The 16569-nt window shown below is 37.6% G+C and overlaps 1 protein-coding gene across 3 annotated transcripts in view; it reads right to left on the reverse strand.

Annotated features, from left to right (window-relative positions):
• LOC139733356 (synaptotagmin-7-like) overlaps window positions 1-11385 on the reverse strand; it is a 294612-nt gene extending 283227 nt beyond the window's left edge. For all 3 annotated transcript variants that reach the window (XM_071644195.1, XM_071644193.1, XM_071644192.1), the window contains exon 1: window positions 11121-11385. The gene's annotated coding sequence lies outside the window, so the exon portion shown is untranslated. The remainder of the gene's footprint in view (window positions 1-11120) is intronic.
• Between the last annotated feature and the right edge of the window lie 5184 nt (window positions 11386-16569).

A 16569-nucleotide genomic window follows, 5' to 3' on the forward strand; every position in this document is an offset into this window, starting at 1 on the left:
GCCAACTGAGCTGAAATACGTATCAATTCCCTCGTCTAAGTCGACATAATTTTTCGCTCAAAATCTTATCGCCGTTCTCTGAAAAAGAATTGTTTTCCCGCTCCGATTCGCTGCGTTTCTACTCGGTAATTCGCTAGTGTACGCCGCGGTAGCGTTCGCGCCATGCGTCCATTGTCTTGTATGCCAGAATATAGAAAGGACATACACTCATTTACACTGGAGAATTACATGTAGTACCCAAGACAGTTCACTTTACCCCTTTTCTCCCTCTCGTTTTTCTCAAAACGCACAAATTTTGCACACTTATATGTCCCAGTAGGTACATGTATTCACTATCCGAACATGAAATAGGTGTTTTTGTAAATCCGAATAGAAACGTTGATTATTCCGAAGCGGTATCAAAACCAGGGCCCTTTCTAAAAAGATTTATTACAATGCAACTAATGATGCAACTAAAAAAAATCAAATGCAGGTGATATCAAATCACACGCAACTTTTGCATTCAAACGCAATTGCGTTGCTGAAAAGACTTGTGTTTGATAATCATATGAAACTAGAAAATAATTGTTACGAACCTGAAACTCAATTGCGTTTAAACGCAACTCTAAAAATCAAATGCAAGTCCATCAAATCACACGCAACGATGTATTTAAACGCAAGAGCGTTTCAGAGAAGACTTGCGGTTTTTGTACGAAATTAGAAACTGCGTTTAAATAAATCTCTATACATCTACGGAAATGATGGAAGTGCGTTATTGTTGAAAAGACTTGCATTACTTTTTTCATTTCGTAAGCAAAATTAAAAATTAAACGCAACTCTGAAAATCAAATGCAAGTCCATCAAAACACATGGCACGCTGAAAAGACTTGCGTTTGATAATCACACGAAACTAGAAAATTGTAGGAAACTTAAACTCAATTGCGTTTAAACGCAACACTAAAAATCAAATGCAAGTCCATCAAATCGCACGTAACGCTGTATTTAAACGCAAGTGTGTTGCAGAGAAGACTTGCGTTTTCTGTTCGAAACTATAAGAAACTGTGTTTCAACGCATCTCTAAACATCTACGGAAGTGTGTTATTGTTTAAAAGACTTGCATTATTTTTTATTTCGTAAACAAAATTACAAATTAAATGCAACTGTATGCAAATTGTAGGGAACTTTTTTTAAACTCGCATTTAAACGTAACTCTGAAAATCAAATGCAAGTCCATCAAAACACATGGCACGCTGAAAAGACTTGCGTTTGATAATCACACGAAACTAGAAAATTGTAGGAAACTTAAACTCAATTGCCTTTAAACGCAACACTAAAAATCAAATGCAAGTCCATCAAATCGCACGTAACGCTGTATTTAAACGCAAGTGTGTTGCAGAGAAGACTTGCGTTTTCTGTACGAAACTATAAGAAACTGTGTTTCAACGCATCTCTAAACATCTACGGAAGTGTGTTATTGTTTAAAAGACTTGCATTATTTTTTATTTCGTAAACAAAATTACAAATTAAATGCAACTGTATGCAAATTGTAGGGAACTTTTTTTAAACTCCCATTTAAACGTAACTCTGAAAATCAAATGCAAGTCCATCAAAACACATGGCACGCTGAAAAGACTTGCATTTGATAATCACACGAAACTAGAAAATTGTAGGAAACTTAAACTCAATTGCGTTTAAACGCAACACTAAAAATCAAATGCAAGTCCATCAAATCGCACGTAACGCTGTATTTAAACGCAAGTGTGTTGCAGAGAAGACTTGCGTTTTCTGTACGAAACTATAAGAAACTGTGTTTCAACGCATCTCTAAACATCTACGGAAGTGTGTTATTGTTTAAAAGACTTGCATTATTTTTTATTTCGTAAACAAAATTACAAATTAAATGCAACTGTATGCAAATTGTAGGGAACTTTTTTTAAACTCGCATTTAAACGTAACTCTGAAAATCAAATGCAAGTCCATCAAAACACATGGCACGCTGAAAAGACTTGCGTTTGATAATCACACGAAACTAGAAAATTGTAGGAAACTTAAACTCAGTTGCGTTTAAACGCAACAATAAAAATCAAATGCAAGTCCATCAAATCACACGGAATGCTGAAAGACTTGCGTTTGATAATCACACAATACTAGAAAATTGTAGGGAACTTTTTTTAACTCAATTGCGTTTAAACGCAACTCTAAAAATCAAATGTAAGTCCATCAAATCACGTAACGCTGTATTCAAATGTAAGAGCGTTGCAGAGAAGAGTCTTGCAGTTTTTGTACGAAAATATAAGAAATTGCGTTTAAACGCATCTCTAAACATCTACGGAAGTGTGTTATTGTTTAAAAGACTTATCGTAAGCAAAATTAAAAATTAAACGCAATTCTGAAAATCAAATACAAGTCCATCAAATCACACGGAACACTGAAAAGACTTGCGTTTGATAATAACACAAAACTAGAAAATTGTATGAAATTTAAACTCAATTGCGTTTAAACGCAACTCTAAAAATCAAATGCAAATCTGTTTTTAAAACGCAAGAGCGTTGCAGAAAAGACTTGCGGTTCTTGTCCGAAACTAGAAACTGCGTTCAAACGCATAAAAATGTACGGAAGTGCGTTATTGTTGAAAAGGCTCGCATTATTTTTTATTTCGTAACGGAACTTTCGCCGTGACCGAACTTAGTCTGCACTTGCAGGGGAAAGACATCGCAACATTTACACGTTTCAAACTACCGAAACGCATGCTGCTTCAGAAAATGTCAATGAAAAAAAAATGATTACGAATTATTGTTAAAGTTCGCTATGCCGAAGTTTTAAATCTCAGTCCAAAGTTAAATTAGTCCGACAATGGTATAAAAAGGGCCTGGAAGGAGCACAGGGGCAGCTCTCGGTGGGGGGGGGGGGGGCAGGGGTACACAGTGCCCCTCCACCTTTTGGAGGATCAACTAAATGTGCCCTTTTTTCTTTGAAGGTGCCCCTCTTTTCCTGTAAAGGGGGCACACTTTTTCCTAAGGGGCAGTTTTAAGAACAAAAAGGGCACTTTGAGGAACAAAAAGGGCACTTTGAGGAACAAAAAAGGCACTTTGAGGAACAAAAAGGGCACTTTGAGGAACAAAAAGGGCACTTTGAGGAACAAAAAGGGCACTTTGAGGAACGAAAAGGGCACTTTGAGGAACAAAAAGGGCACTGAGGAACAAAAAGGGCACTTTGAGGAACAAAAGGGCACTTTGAGGAACAAAAAGGGCACTTTGAGGAACAAAAAGGGCACTTTGAGGAACAAAAGGGCACTTTTAACTTTCAACTAACCAGCCAACCCGTGTTCACATACAGTGTTACGGGGGTCGGGGATCTGCACAATTTTTTTTTTTTTACATTTTATTTCACTTTTTTTCGCATGCGTGCCCTCGATCAAAATTACTTTGAGCATGCGGGCATGAATGCAGAGCGAGAGAGATGGCAACGCTCGCAGCCGTCCGACATGCCTGGCACATGGCTTACGACCACTTGCTCCAGACGATTTTAATCTTCCGCATTCCCCACAGTAACACACGCATGCACATAGCACCCACCCAACGCGCTCAACCGCTGATTGCGACACTTGACGTACAGACACCATCAACGTACTTCCGTACGTACGCGCGGGCACACTACGAATACAGAAGTGGACTACATCTAGCTAGTAACTCTATGGCCGCTGCGCTGCGGAGGCAGTCGACGGAACGGTCAAAGCCGGTCGGCCGTACGTACATGAGTACAAGTGTACGTCGTCTCGTTGAGTTTGAATCAGATACGGGACGTGAGTGAACTGAACAGAAGGTATGATATTTGAGATGAGGAAATTTGTTCAAGCTTATTGAAGTGTAGACTTTGAGAAAGGGCATATTATACGTCATAAACAAGAACTTTCATTCTAAAAGGGCACCACGGCCACAAGAAAAAGGGCACTTTTTTTTTGGCCGTAACTTTGATCACGGAAGAAAGGGCATTGCGGCCAACGAGAGGGGCACCGACGGCCATGGCCGTCGGTGGCCGTCGGTTAATTCGAGGCCTGCCATGGTACACTGTATGTCCATGGATACATTTTTCTTTTTGGTTCACTTTATCTTATTTATTTATTTATCATATTTTCTTTTGGGTGGGGGCGGGGGCTTGAGCTTTTGATTTTCGGTTCAGCACAAGTTTAAGGTTAAATCATCTGGAAGTTTAGGTTTATCACATGCAATAAAATGCACTCCAATTACTATACAGTACTCACTGTCCTACGGGATGATAAAGCTACCAAATTTGTAGGCCTAATCAATGATGTGGTTGCGTGGTAACCACCATTTTCTATTAAAAAGCTTGTGTACAGCTCTATACCAATAGTTTTATAATCTTTACTAATGACTACTTTTGCAAGCATTTTTCTTTTTCTTTTCTGGAAGCTTAGTGGAGTTTCTACCTCAAGGCAAATGCAGGAACAGATATATTTCTTCGCTTGCACTTAAATGTGTGGTTTAGTTAATATGGCACATCTTGAAATGGTACATAGATAAGGGCAAGTCCAAGATAACACGAGCGTTACGTATGGGACATTCAGAGACTTTTATGACCTGAAAAATAGTGTTAATGGCTTTTGATCATATTAAACTTTATCATGGTGATTGATATCTAGGAGAAGTATAATCATGCAAAAAATGGAGAAAAATGACCTTCACAATTATATTCTAGAAGAGAAAATATGTGCCGTTACGTATGGGACCAGAAAAATTTTGTTTTTTTGAACATTTTTTTCAACCTCAAAACTCTCTGAAAGTATATCATTCTACAACTTGTAAATCACTGTGATGAAAGTCACAACACTCAAGATTATCACAGGTAAGTTTCGTGTCATAAGGCAAAAAGTTCTAATTACAGTTTCTAATTAAAGACAGACATGACGTGTTACGTATGGGACAGTTACGTATGGGACAGTTTGTCCCTCATTCATTTAGTGTGTGAAGAACCATGTTTATGGGTATTTTGCATAATTATTGAAGTAAAATCAGTTGAAACTACTCAAATACTAATCCAGATTGTCAAGGAAACAATATTTCCCAAATATTCACCATCCTAATCATATTCAATCATATTTTTGTATTTTTATGACCAACCTGAGTATGCATGCCCTTTGTCCCCCATTCGTTTAGTGTGTGGAGAGACATGTTTATGGGTATTTTGCAAAGTAATTTTGCAAAATACCCATAAACAAATTTTTGCATAATTATTGAAATTGAATCAGTTGAAACTACTCAAATACTGATCCAGATTGACAAGGGAACAATATTCCCCAAATATTTACCATCATAATCATATTTAATCATATTCTATATTTTTATGACCAACCTGAGTATGTATGCCCTATTTTTATCAGGATAGTTACTACTGAAAAATTGAATAGTTTAAAGTGTTTACTTCCATTGATGAAGGGCAGTTTGCCATTTCGTTTCAATAAAAAACAACTTGACACAAGAAATATTAATTTTTATAGATAAGCAATACCTGCTGCGTGAAACCCCAGTGATCGAGTAGATATATGATGTCTGTCTAGCAGTCAGGTCATTGATTCGAGTCACACCTCAGTATTATTGAAACCTGAATAAGGACAATTTGTGTATCACTTGCAATAAAAAAAAAATCATTTTACTTTATATTCTTTTTAAATATTTATATCACAACCATTTCCAATTGGATCTCCATCACTAAACTTTGAATTCCTCTAGTCTTAGGATTGTATGCTCTTTAGTAATTCATATAATTGGTTTCCAATCATCTCATTAAATGTTGAAAACTGAATCCCCATTTCTGCAAAAAACTATACCATCCCTTTAATGCTGATTTTTCATTGTGTATTTTGCCATTTTCCCCTCCCCCTTTCTGAAAATTGTTCAGTCAAGTACATGTATTGTTTAAAGTGTCTATAACTCAAAAAGTAGCTACAATGTTGGGATGCTTTCTCCAGGATGATTGACCATTTGTGTACTGAGAGACCTTCCCAGCTAGCTACATGCATTCACATGCATTATGTATGAGGATGTCCCATACGTAACGCATTTGTCCCATACGTAACATTATTTCAATGCCTAATAAAAGATATTCCTTTTACTGTTTTTTCTTTTTTCTATGGTATTTAATTTCTCTAAACAATAAATTAGAACTTTCCAAAAGGGCATTTATATAACCTTAGCAATTTCAGAAAAAACCTAAAAAAATGACCTCAATTTGTTACGTATGGGACATCTCATGATAGGACACGAGCTAATTTGCATAATCATTGGCATAATCCCTAAATTTTCATACCAAGTTAAACTATTTGATGAACTTCTTATGTCCACATACTAATCAAATATCATTTGCTTTCCTTTGAATTAATATGAATTTTTATAAATGTCCCATACGTAACGCTGTGTTTCACATTTATGCAAATGAAGCCCTTGAAATTTGCATAAATTTACGTAATATAATTTTTTCCTCCATGGAAATCAAAACTTCAACTCATAAGCTTCAAAATGATACCAAACATGTCAATATTGAGCAAAGATGAAATTTTGCCTTCTGAGGGGACCTTATCTTGGACTTGCCCATAAGCAGGCCTGACATAAGGCATGTAGGGTTGGGGGTACCACGTATCGACACCCTAAGGATCTGTAGCTTGTTTATTCTAAAAATATAATACAAATCCGCCTAATTCTTACCTCAAATATGCCATAAATACTGCAGTTTTGAATGTCGTGACCGTCTCGTTGATTATGAATCTCCGTTTTAAAATAGCGCAATTTTAGTGCGTGCGTTCCGTTTTCTTCGCGCAGCTAAAAAGGGAACCTTGCGATCGACACCCCCTCTCCTCCATAGGTATACACGTGAATTTCACAGCATAGGTATACACGTGAATTTCACAGGCCATAGGTAATACACGTGAATTTCACAGCCATGCGTCGTTACTGATCGGATGTGTAATTTTTAGCTTGGTTTGTTTGAGTTTGATTTTCGTTTCTTCGTTTTTATTGTTTTTATAGCTAATGACACTTAATCCCGCGCGTACTTTTTTGTTCTATACGCAAACAGCCATGATACGCAGGGTGTCGATGGGAAGGTGCCCTGTCGATAGGTGGTGCCCCAACCATACTGTCATTACTGTTTGAAACTAACACTGATGTTGCTCAAAGTGAGAGGTGATTCTAGGGTAAAATAAAAAACTGTTCATATTTGTTGATTACTTTATTTCATTCATGCAGGGACATTTTTGTAATACATGATAATTATGAACAGGAAGATTCGTTTATATTGATCTTAGAATTTATTTCGGTGCAAAGTCCTATTTCTTGGTATCTGGGATGTATTTGCAAGCCTTGATATACCAGTGAAAAGGAAAAGAAAAACAATTCCATTCCTTCAAGCAAGGAATAAACAAATTCAGTACTGCCCTTTTGACCAAGAAAGCATGTTTCTTCTTCACAGAAAAAATATTAAAAGTGTAACACTATTCATTTAAATCATTATTGATAATGGAGATCATTTTTTTATTTGTGGCCCTAACAGTGCCTTGAGGGAGAAGGAGTAAAATAAAGAAATGAAGAAAGAATATATCACAGTAGATTTCATACATATTTATGAATATTTTTATTTGTATGTGTTTTTTCCCCATGACCTGAAAGATTTTTTTTTCACACACAAAAACATCTGTGTTTTGTGTAGTACTGGAGGGCATTATGGGTGGGGTACTCTAGATAGAAACTTTCCTGTTCATCAAAAAAACAAAAACAAAAACAAAAACAAAAACAAAAAACAACCCTAAGTTATGTCAATATTTATACTTGGAACTGCTGAATCTAAATGGCTCTGTGTAATCATAACTGTTGAATTTGAAGCATTCAATCTTAAGACTTGTCAAGAAATATCCTCTGGTGCATTTACATTATTTTTGCTCAACTGTGCTATGGCATGGGGGGGGGGGAGCTTTCCCTCTAAGGGCCCCACCCCATTTTTTTTCTTTAGATTTTGTTTTAATTTGTTGCTAAGTAAATGCCTGGGATTGTAACTGGTATACTGCAGCAGTATGATAACCTGTTAAATAAATCAGTTCTTTGTAAACCTCATAGCAAAAGTATGTGTAACGTCAGTTACGTAACGTCAGTTACTGACATGTTTACCTTTAAGTTTTCATAAAACATAAAGAAAATGGACATATGTTTCATTTCATTTGGGTATTTGTAATTGATGAACCAAGGTATGATTCCATATAAAACAAATCACTCTGAAAGGTCAGAATTATAAAATGTCACAAAACTATTCCTAATCATGATTTTCCATGTGTAAACCCTATGGCAAATGTAAGCGTAACGTCATTACGTAACGTCAGTTACCGTCATGCCTTCACTGAAATTGGCATGGTGCTAAAAGGAAATATCTAAAGTGCACATTATTTTGCACATCTGTTCCTAAGAACCTAGGTTTATTGTCATATTAAACACATAAAGTTTAGAAGTCAGGGACACGAGATATTTCCATTTAAATCTACACCATAATTTCCTATGTCCTTTTTCCGTAACGTCAGTTACCAACACATTTTTCACTTGCTATGTGATAAGAAATAGTTTGAGAGAAAAACTTTCCATCTATTTCTTCATTCTCATGAACTCATTCATCAATGCTAATTACAAGCCCCGGGTGCTTTCATTCACGAAACTACAACACAATTTTATGAAAATCCTTACGCGTAACGTCAGCTACCGTGGAATTGCCCAAATGTAAAAAATTGCTCACAAAGGTAAAAATGCCCACTAATGTGGTTCACAACAACAACAAAAAAAGGAAATTGGAATGTCAGTACATGGCGACTGGTACGTGTATGCCTCCGCCATATCACATGGTTCTCTCTATAGGTTTAGAGTAGTCTTGACAATTAGAGACGACAGATTCACATGATTGGCAAAAAACTAAAATGACATGTTTGTCACGACAATGTTGAACTTGAATGTTACTTTTCTTGCACTAGGTTTCATTAGGATGTATGGCTAAATTAAGAGAGTAGGTATTTGGGAATTTGAGCATTATCACTTGACCTTTGACCCTTGCCCTTTGACCCCCAACACCTACAATTCTTCAAATAATCACAAGTAACATCCATTTTCATGACTGTACTTTGAGCTATTTAAATCAAAATATGGAGAAATTTTACATCTTTCACTTGACCTTTGACTGCACAGCCAAAATCTTGCCTCTAGAAAACAGAATCATTGTGCAGTACTGTAAAAGTGGAAATTTTCGCGGTGTTGAAATTTTCGCGCATTTCACGCGACCAGAAACTAGCGCGAAAATAAAAGCACGCAAATATTTTTGCTTGCGATCTGTTCCTGTGCGTGATGTCTTGATTCCGCGGAATTAGAAACACGTGAAACTCTTTTTGCCCGGCCAAGCGCGAAAATATCCACTTTTACAGTAATGCACACAGGGTTTTACATACTGCATGGAGTATATGGAGAAAAAGTGTAATTTCAGCAATAGCCTAGAAACAGCATTTTAACCTGACCTTTGACCCTTGAACTTTGACCCAATGGCCCAAAAATTCCACAGAAAATACCTTCAGGCATTGCATAAATTATGCATTCTTAAATATGGGGGAGGTGGAATAGTGAAATTTCAAGAATTTGACCCTGACCTTTGACCTTGAGCAAGTGCACCCAAGAGTTTATAGGCACAACTTACATCCAATGGATGCTACACAAAATTTTGTAGATTTCATATAGGCCTAATAGGAACCTAAAACAGTTTTTAAGTTAGGTTGTCCACAAAACTGATTACAGGCAGAAAGACTGAGGACAGACGGACGGACAACACGAAAACATAGAATGCCTCCAGTGACACTTTGTGGCAGAGGCACAAAAAGATGAGGTTATCTTGAACTTTGCATGTGAATGTCATAGCCACATATTACATTTCTACTAGGGAAGGAAGAGGGAAATGAGGAATGGCCAGGGTGAGGGGTGATCATTTAATCCAAAAATTGACCAGGCTCCAATAGGCACATTATATTCATTAGATGGGTTGGATAATAGATGGATTTCATGAAAAAGAAAACTTTTTGTAGAGAGGTTAACCTAAAGTATATTTTCTAAAACTATTCAATATTTTGTAATACTAAAACTGATATTTGTGACTGAAAGCTGAATATAATAATAATAATGATAAATCAGAGTGAATAATTCACACAACTGCTTTAATTTCATATGAGGACAGCGGAAATCAGAGCATCGAAAGACAAGTGTCTGACAACACAATACACTCTCAAATGTAGGCCTATCAAACGTCTTGAGAATTTCACACAAAAACTTCATAAGACATGTGACGTGTGAAAAATTTGGTACAATGGTTAAAAGTTGTTGGAGATTTACAATCTCTTCTTTTCATCTTTTGGCATTGTGTACATTGTAGGCCTACTGGAACCAGCATGTGAACTAGTAAGATTAAAGAATAAAATCGTCACATAGTGTCTACAAATTCAGGGCTCAACACATTTTTCTTAAATAGTGGCCCATTCAGGCCACTGAAGACTTTTAATTTTATTATCATGAAATCTGATATTTTGGTGGCCTGAAAAAAAGAAATGTAGTGGCCCAAAATGAATATAAACATATGACAACCCATTCTGAATCTTTTTATAGTATAATTCTTAGTGCCCAATTTAAAATACTGAATCAGGACACACACCAAAATAAAACTTTAGACTTTAAAATCTTTAAAATCTTTAGACCAGGTCAAGCCTTTTTGAAAATTTGGATAGCCCACACCCAACAAAAGTTTTTAGTATTAGTGGCCCCAGGCCAGGCCATATGGGCCACTGCTAAAAATGTCGAGCCCTGTATAAATTCTATATGTTTAGATCACTCGTAAGTAACACCAGCCCTCCGTTGAGTATAATTGACCACTATTAAGTTGCACGTGGGTACGATGGACTCGGCTGAACCGACACCTACCACACGCTACCACCACAAGCACTGGCACCAGCAGTACTGCCAGTAGCCTACCTCGTAATATACACACCCTGGTGTTGCAAGACTTGCATGAGACCACTAGCACTATGTACCACACAACACGTATTTTAAAGGCAATCAACTTACTATAAAACAAATCGTCCTTGACTCTTCCCCTTCGTTTGGGTACGCAAATCATTCCTCCCTTCGGCTAATGGTTTCCTGATATACAAAACTGATACGCTTCAACATACTGTCAGCTCCAGATCAATGCGATATATCCGTGAATTTGTCCTCCTTCACCAGCCACTTTCAAAGTCCCACAGTGTTACAGGAGTACGGTGTATGGGTAACGTAAACAAGCAAGTAAGTAGCGGTGGTTGCAGGGCTGGCTACTGCTGGAGGCAGAGAGAGCTTCGCGTGTCTCGACCGTTTTTACGCCGGCTGAGCTGCCTGGGCGCGGGCGTACCCGACACAACGAGAGCGAAAGGCGTGGGCACAATCCGCTCAGTAATGGTACAGTGGTCTTGTGTAAACTTGGTACTTTGGAAGAAAAGTTTTGAAGTTATTTGCTGCCATCTCTCGTTATCTGTACAGACAGTCGTCAAGGCCTACTCGGTCTGTGTGATATGCATAATTATAATGGCGATAGGCCTGAGGAGTGATTTTACGCTGGGTCTATTAGTCTGGTAGGAATGGGGGGTCCCCATGCACCCCCCGAACACATTTTTTTAACTTACTTTTTTGTAACCCTTAGGGTGTCTAGTTAATGATTTTTTTTGTTCCCAAGAAAAAATCGTGTCCCATGGGGGTCATTGGCGGCCATCTTGGCAGCCATCTTGGATTTTCAGGGAAAATCATTATCTTCCATAACTTTTGAACTACACAGCATAAAATTATAAATAAAGCATTTCTTCAGGGTAAACGTGACACGAGGAATCAATTGCAATGGTTATTTACGTGATTAAAGCAAGTCTGAAACAAGAAAATCCTAAAAATATGCAAATTTCGGTGTCATTTTCACCGAAAAATACCTAAATAGTTTAACTTTTGAATTACACAACATACAGGGACAAATAAAACAGTAATTCAGAGTTAATATGGCATGAGGAATCGTTTGAGAGAGTTATTTACATGATTAAAGCAAGTTACATACAAGAAAAGTCCAAACATGTGAGGAAAACCAGTGTCGTTTACCCTAGAAATATTCCCAAGTGAATACAATCTCATATCTCCTAAGAGTAAACTAACCTCTTTTTCTTAACAGTCTGGTAGGAATGGGGGGTGGGGGGGTCCCATGCACCCTCCTTTTTGTATCCCTTAGGGTGTCTATTTGATTCTTTTTGTCTCCAAGTGAAAATCGTGTCACATGGGGGGTCATTGGCAGCCATCTTGGATTTGCGAGGAAAATCATTAATTTCTATAACTTTCTATAAGTTTCCAACATACAAGGACAAATAAATAATTTCTCCAGGGTAAATTTGGCATGAGGAATCGATCGACATTGTTATTTACATAATTAAAACAATTATGATACATGAAAAATCCAAACATGTGAATAAAAAACAGTGTTGTTTGCTCTGCCCAAATAGTCCATATACATACATGACAATTATATACCTCATATGATTGACTAACCACTAAAGTCTAGGAATGGGGGATCCTCATGCACCCTAAATTTTTGTATCCCTTCAAGGTGTCTATTAGATGACGATTTTTTTTTTGTTTCCAAGTAATAATCGTGTCGGAGGGGGGGGGGAGTCATTGGCGGCCATTTTTGATATGAGAGGAAAATCAGTAAATTCTGTAACTTCAGGGTAACTGTGTCATGAGGAATCGACTGAGATGGTTATTTTTATGATTAAAGCAAGTTTGATACAAAAAGTCCAAAATACGAAAAATTTGGTGTCATTTACACCGTAGAGTACCCAAAATCCGTATACATACATGACAAACTACTTCACAAAAGTGACTTGGCACTTTGTCTTTAGATCATAGCTCAAATATGGTGTTTTGTTTATAAAAAAATATGCAACATGCAACTCCAAGCATTTTGACGCCTCACTTGTTGAAATCAAATGAAAAATGTAAGCACGATGGCAATTGATATGCAGATACCCCTAAAAAAGCAGATCGAAAGAGGTCAACATACACATTTTGACCACATGTGAAAGTGACTAATCGACAAAATTCAAACCTAAAATGTAATTGAACACTTTTTGAGTGCATCTTCTATTTCATATAATTTTGTATTTGAAGAGTTTGAGTAAGTGTATTTTCATAAAGGAAATCACTGTACCAAAATGCTCTGTCGGTTTCACCAATTTAGGTGTCATATTGTTATCATTAAACTTATTTAAGATTAAGTTAAAAATGGTTCATTCAAACGTATTTGTTTAAATCCTTCCTGTCTGAAAATAAACATATGAAAATCACTTGACAGTCAGAAATCCACTCTCTCTCTATGACTTTAATTTGTCTAACATATTCTTAATTCTCATCCTATGCAATTATACAAACCACAGATTCGGTAAGCGATAATATGTTAGCTTTGGGTTTTACACTTCTGGTAATTTACAGTCATCATCAAAACGATCATTGTAATCAATGTCTGGCTCCTCCTCTTCATCCTCCTCCGTCTACGGAGTAACTTTCTGAAGCAAGTCAATGAGGGAAGTGGGAAGGATAGGACCACTTGACCACACCGGATCCATGATACCGAAGGCTGTCTTATGCCACCTTTGTCCAGGATTAAAGCGGTAGCGCACCAGAAGATTGGCTAGTCAGATCGCTTGAAGATGGCAAGGTGGTACCCATGGTTCACACATTGAAAGTGTGAAATAAGGTTGCCTCTGCCAGGTGGGAGCAAGGAGAAATCCACCTTGGATTTGGTCATCAGTTGCTCGCCCTCTCCCACCATCTGTTTCAGCATGATGCTGCGAACGCCATTATGATAGACTTCTCCCGGACCTCGCTATACATTTTAGGCATGTGAATGCTTCAATGTCATCTGTCACCTCTGGCTCCACAGACCACCCATCACCAAGAATTGTGAGGAAAAAAACACTCAACTTGGCATATTGTAAAGTCATATTCTAATATTTTAGTAGTGTTTATTATGATATAATACTGAGCAACTTATTAGATTTCAGTAAAATACTTCTGAAATCACGAAATCAAACAACTCTCACCTGAATGCTATGTGGTATATGGGGTGGCTTTTGTTGATTCTTTAGGGGTCCAACTTTTCCCAACCCATTAAGGCACTTTAATTGTTACATCTTCCCCGGTAGTCCAGGTATTTTGGTATACAGTATATGAGCTCCCGTTGATTCTATATAAATGCAAGTTAATTGACATTGACAACCTGGCAATACGTGACAGTCCGTTTATTAAGAAAGATACTACATTGTAGAATGGATTAAGCAAGGACCAAGGGGATCAAGGAAATGTGTGTCTGGATCCCTCACCAAAGCTACCTTGCACCTAAGTTTAGCAGCGCACTTGAGGTAGAGCACGACCCTGGTGTCCGTCTTCTTATACTGGTTAGACAGTCACTCATGGATATCGCGCCATTGTCTCTTGGAACATATCATTGTGTAAACAAAAGGAATGTAACAGAAATCACATTCTCTGAAGCTTAAGTGATTCCTGTTACATTCTTTTTGTTCACCTAATTATTCATCCCAGGAGACAATAAGCTCTATCCATGAGCTGCCGTCTAACCAGGAGAAGGACACCAGGGTAGCGCTCTACCTCGAGTATTCCACTATAAGCTTGGGTACAAGGCAGCTGTGGTAAGGACACCAGACACAGACATTTTCTGGATCTTCTTGCACCATGCTCACTCCGTCACCCTCACTATCCTCCTTGATAAATGGACTGTCGAGCATTGCCAGATTGTGAATGTCGTTGAACTGGCATACTGAATCAAAGGGAGCGGGCTACTGTACCACAATACTTGGACGACATGTGTTTACAGGGGAAGATGTAACAAGTGCCTTCAAGAGTAGGGGCGAAGTCGGACCCCTAAAGAATCTACAAAGCCACCCCATGTACCATACAGCATTCAGGAGAGAGTAGTATGACATTATAATCTCTGCAATATTTTACTGAAATGTGGTAAATTGTTCAATATTACATTATAATGAACACTGCAGAAATCTTACAACATGACTTTGAAATGTGCCAATGTTTTTTGTCCCCCACTTAAACCTTGGAGATGGGTGGTCTGTAGAGCCAATAAGAGGTGACAGAAGACATTGGAGCATTCACATGCCTAATGTATGACCACAAGAGGTGGAGAAGTCTATTTACAGCAGCATCATCCAAAGCAGATGATGGGAGAGGGCGAACAAATGACTACAAACTCCAATGTGGATTTCTTCATGCTCATATACACCTTGCAGTGACAACCTTATCCCACACATTAAATGTGTGACCCATCGCCTTGCCATCTTAAAGAGAGCTGACCAACCAATCTTCTGGTGCTCTGTATATGACTCCTTTGATTCTGGACAAGGATGGCAGAAGGTAGCCTTTGTTATGATGGAGCCAGTGTGGTCAAGTGGCCCTATCTTTCCGACTTCCCTCATTGACTTGCTTCAGAAAATTACTGAGGAAATGAAGGAGGATGAAGAAGAGGACCCAGACATCGATTACAATGATCGTTTTGATGATGACTACCGGTATAGAAATTAAAGAAGTGTGAAATGAAAACCTGATATATTGCATAACCGCTTCTGTGGTTTGTACAGTTACACAGGGTGAGCATTCAGAATACTTTTTAAGAAAAGTGAAGTCATATTGTGTTACTTTATATTTTTTCAATATACGTTAATTCCATACTTCATGAAAAGCATATACACATGTCACAAACGTTGAAATATATAGATGATGACTGGCGGCGGAGGGAACATACCCAATGTTCCACCCGAAGGGTTTGAAATGCTATTGAGGGAGGTTATAAGTGCGCTGCGGTCCTAGGCCTTAATTCTGTCATTTGTCACGTGGAAATGTTTTCCCATGGGAGAACATTACAAGAATGTTCGCCCATGGGCCAACATAACGAATGTACTTCCATCACGTGACTTGGTTCAGCCAATCACTAATCGGTATGTGACTAACCCTTTCAAAATGTCATTATGTCTTTTGATAATAGCTTGAATATTGCGTCTTATATCAAACAACTTTTAACAGAATTCGAAAGGAAACTTAATTCCAATCAATGTGAACTTGAATTGAATGCATACAGGATGTAAGCACAAAAGCGATTCACATGCAAATATTTCTAAATTAAAGTAGCAGCAATCCACATCGATATACAGTCCCTATTCACAGGCTAGATTTCCGGCTGTCAAATGAAATGTTTCTCTTTTTGTTTTCGGACAATAAACTTTAAACAAATACATTTGAATGAACTGCTTTTTTAACTTGAGAATAAATGAAACCATTTTGGCATCTAAATTTTTTTAATCGGCTCGACATTTTGACACAGTGATTGTTTCCTTGAATATATCCCAACTCAAACTCGTTTTAAATATAAAATGAAACGAAATTGAACGTGCACAAAGAGTGTTAAATTTCAGTTCAAGTT

This window comes from Diadema antillarum, unplaced genomic scaffold, assembly GCF_040938485.1.
Source record: "Diadema antillarum isolate AM-2024a unplaced genomic scaffold, OU_Dant_1.0 seq00000472_RagTag, whole genome shotgun sequence".
In the NCBI taxonomy this organism is placed as follows: Eukaryota; Metazoa; Echinodermata; class Echinoidea; order Diadematoida; family Diadematidae; genus Diadema; species Diadema antillarum.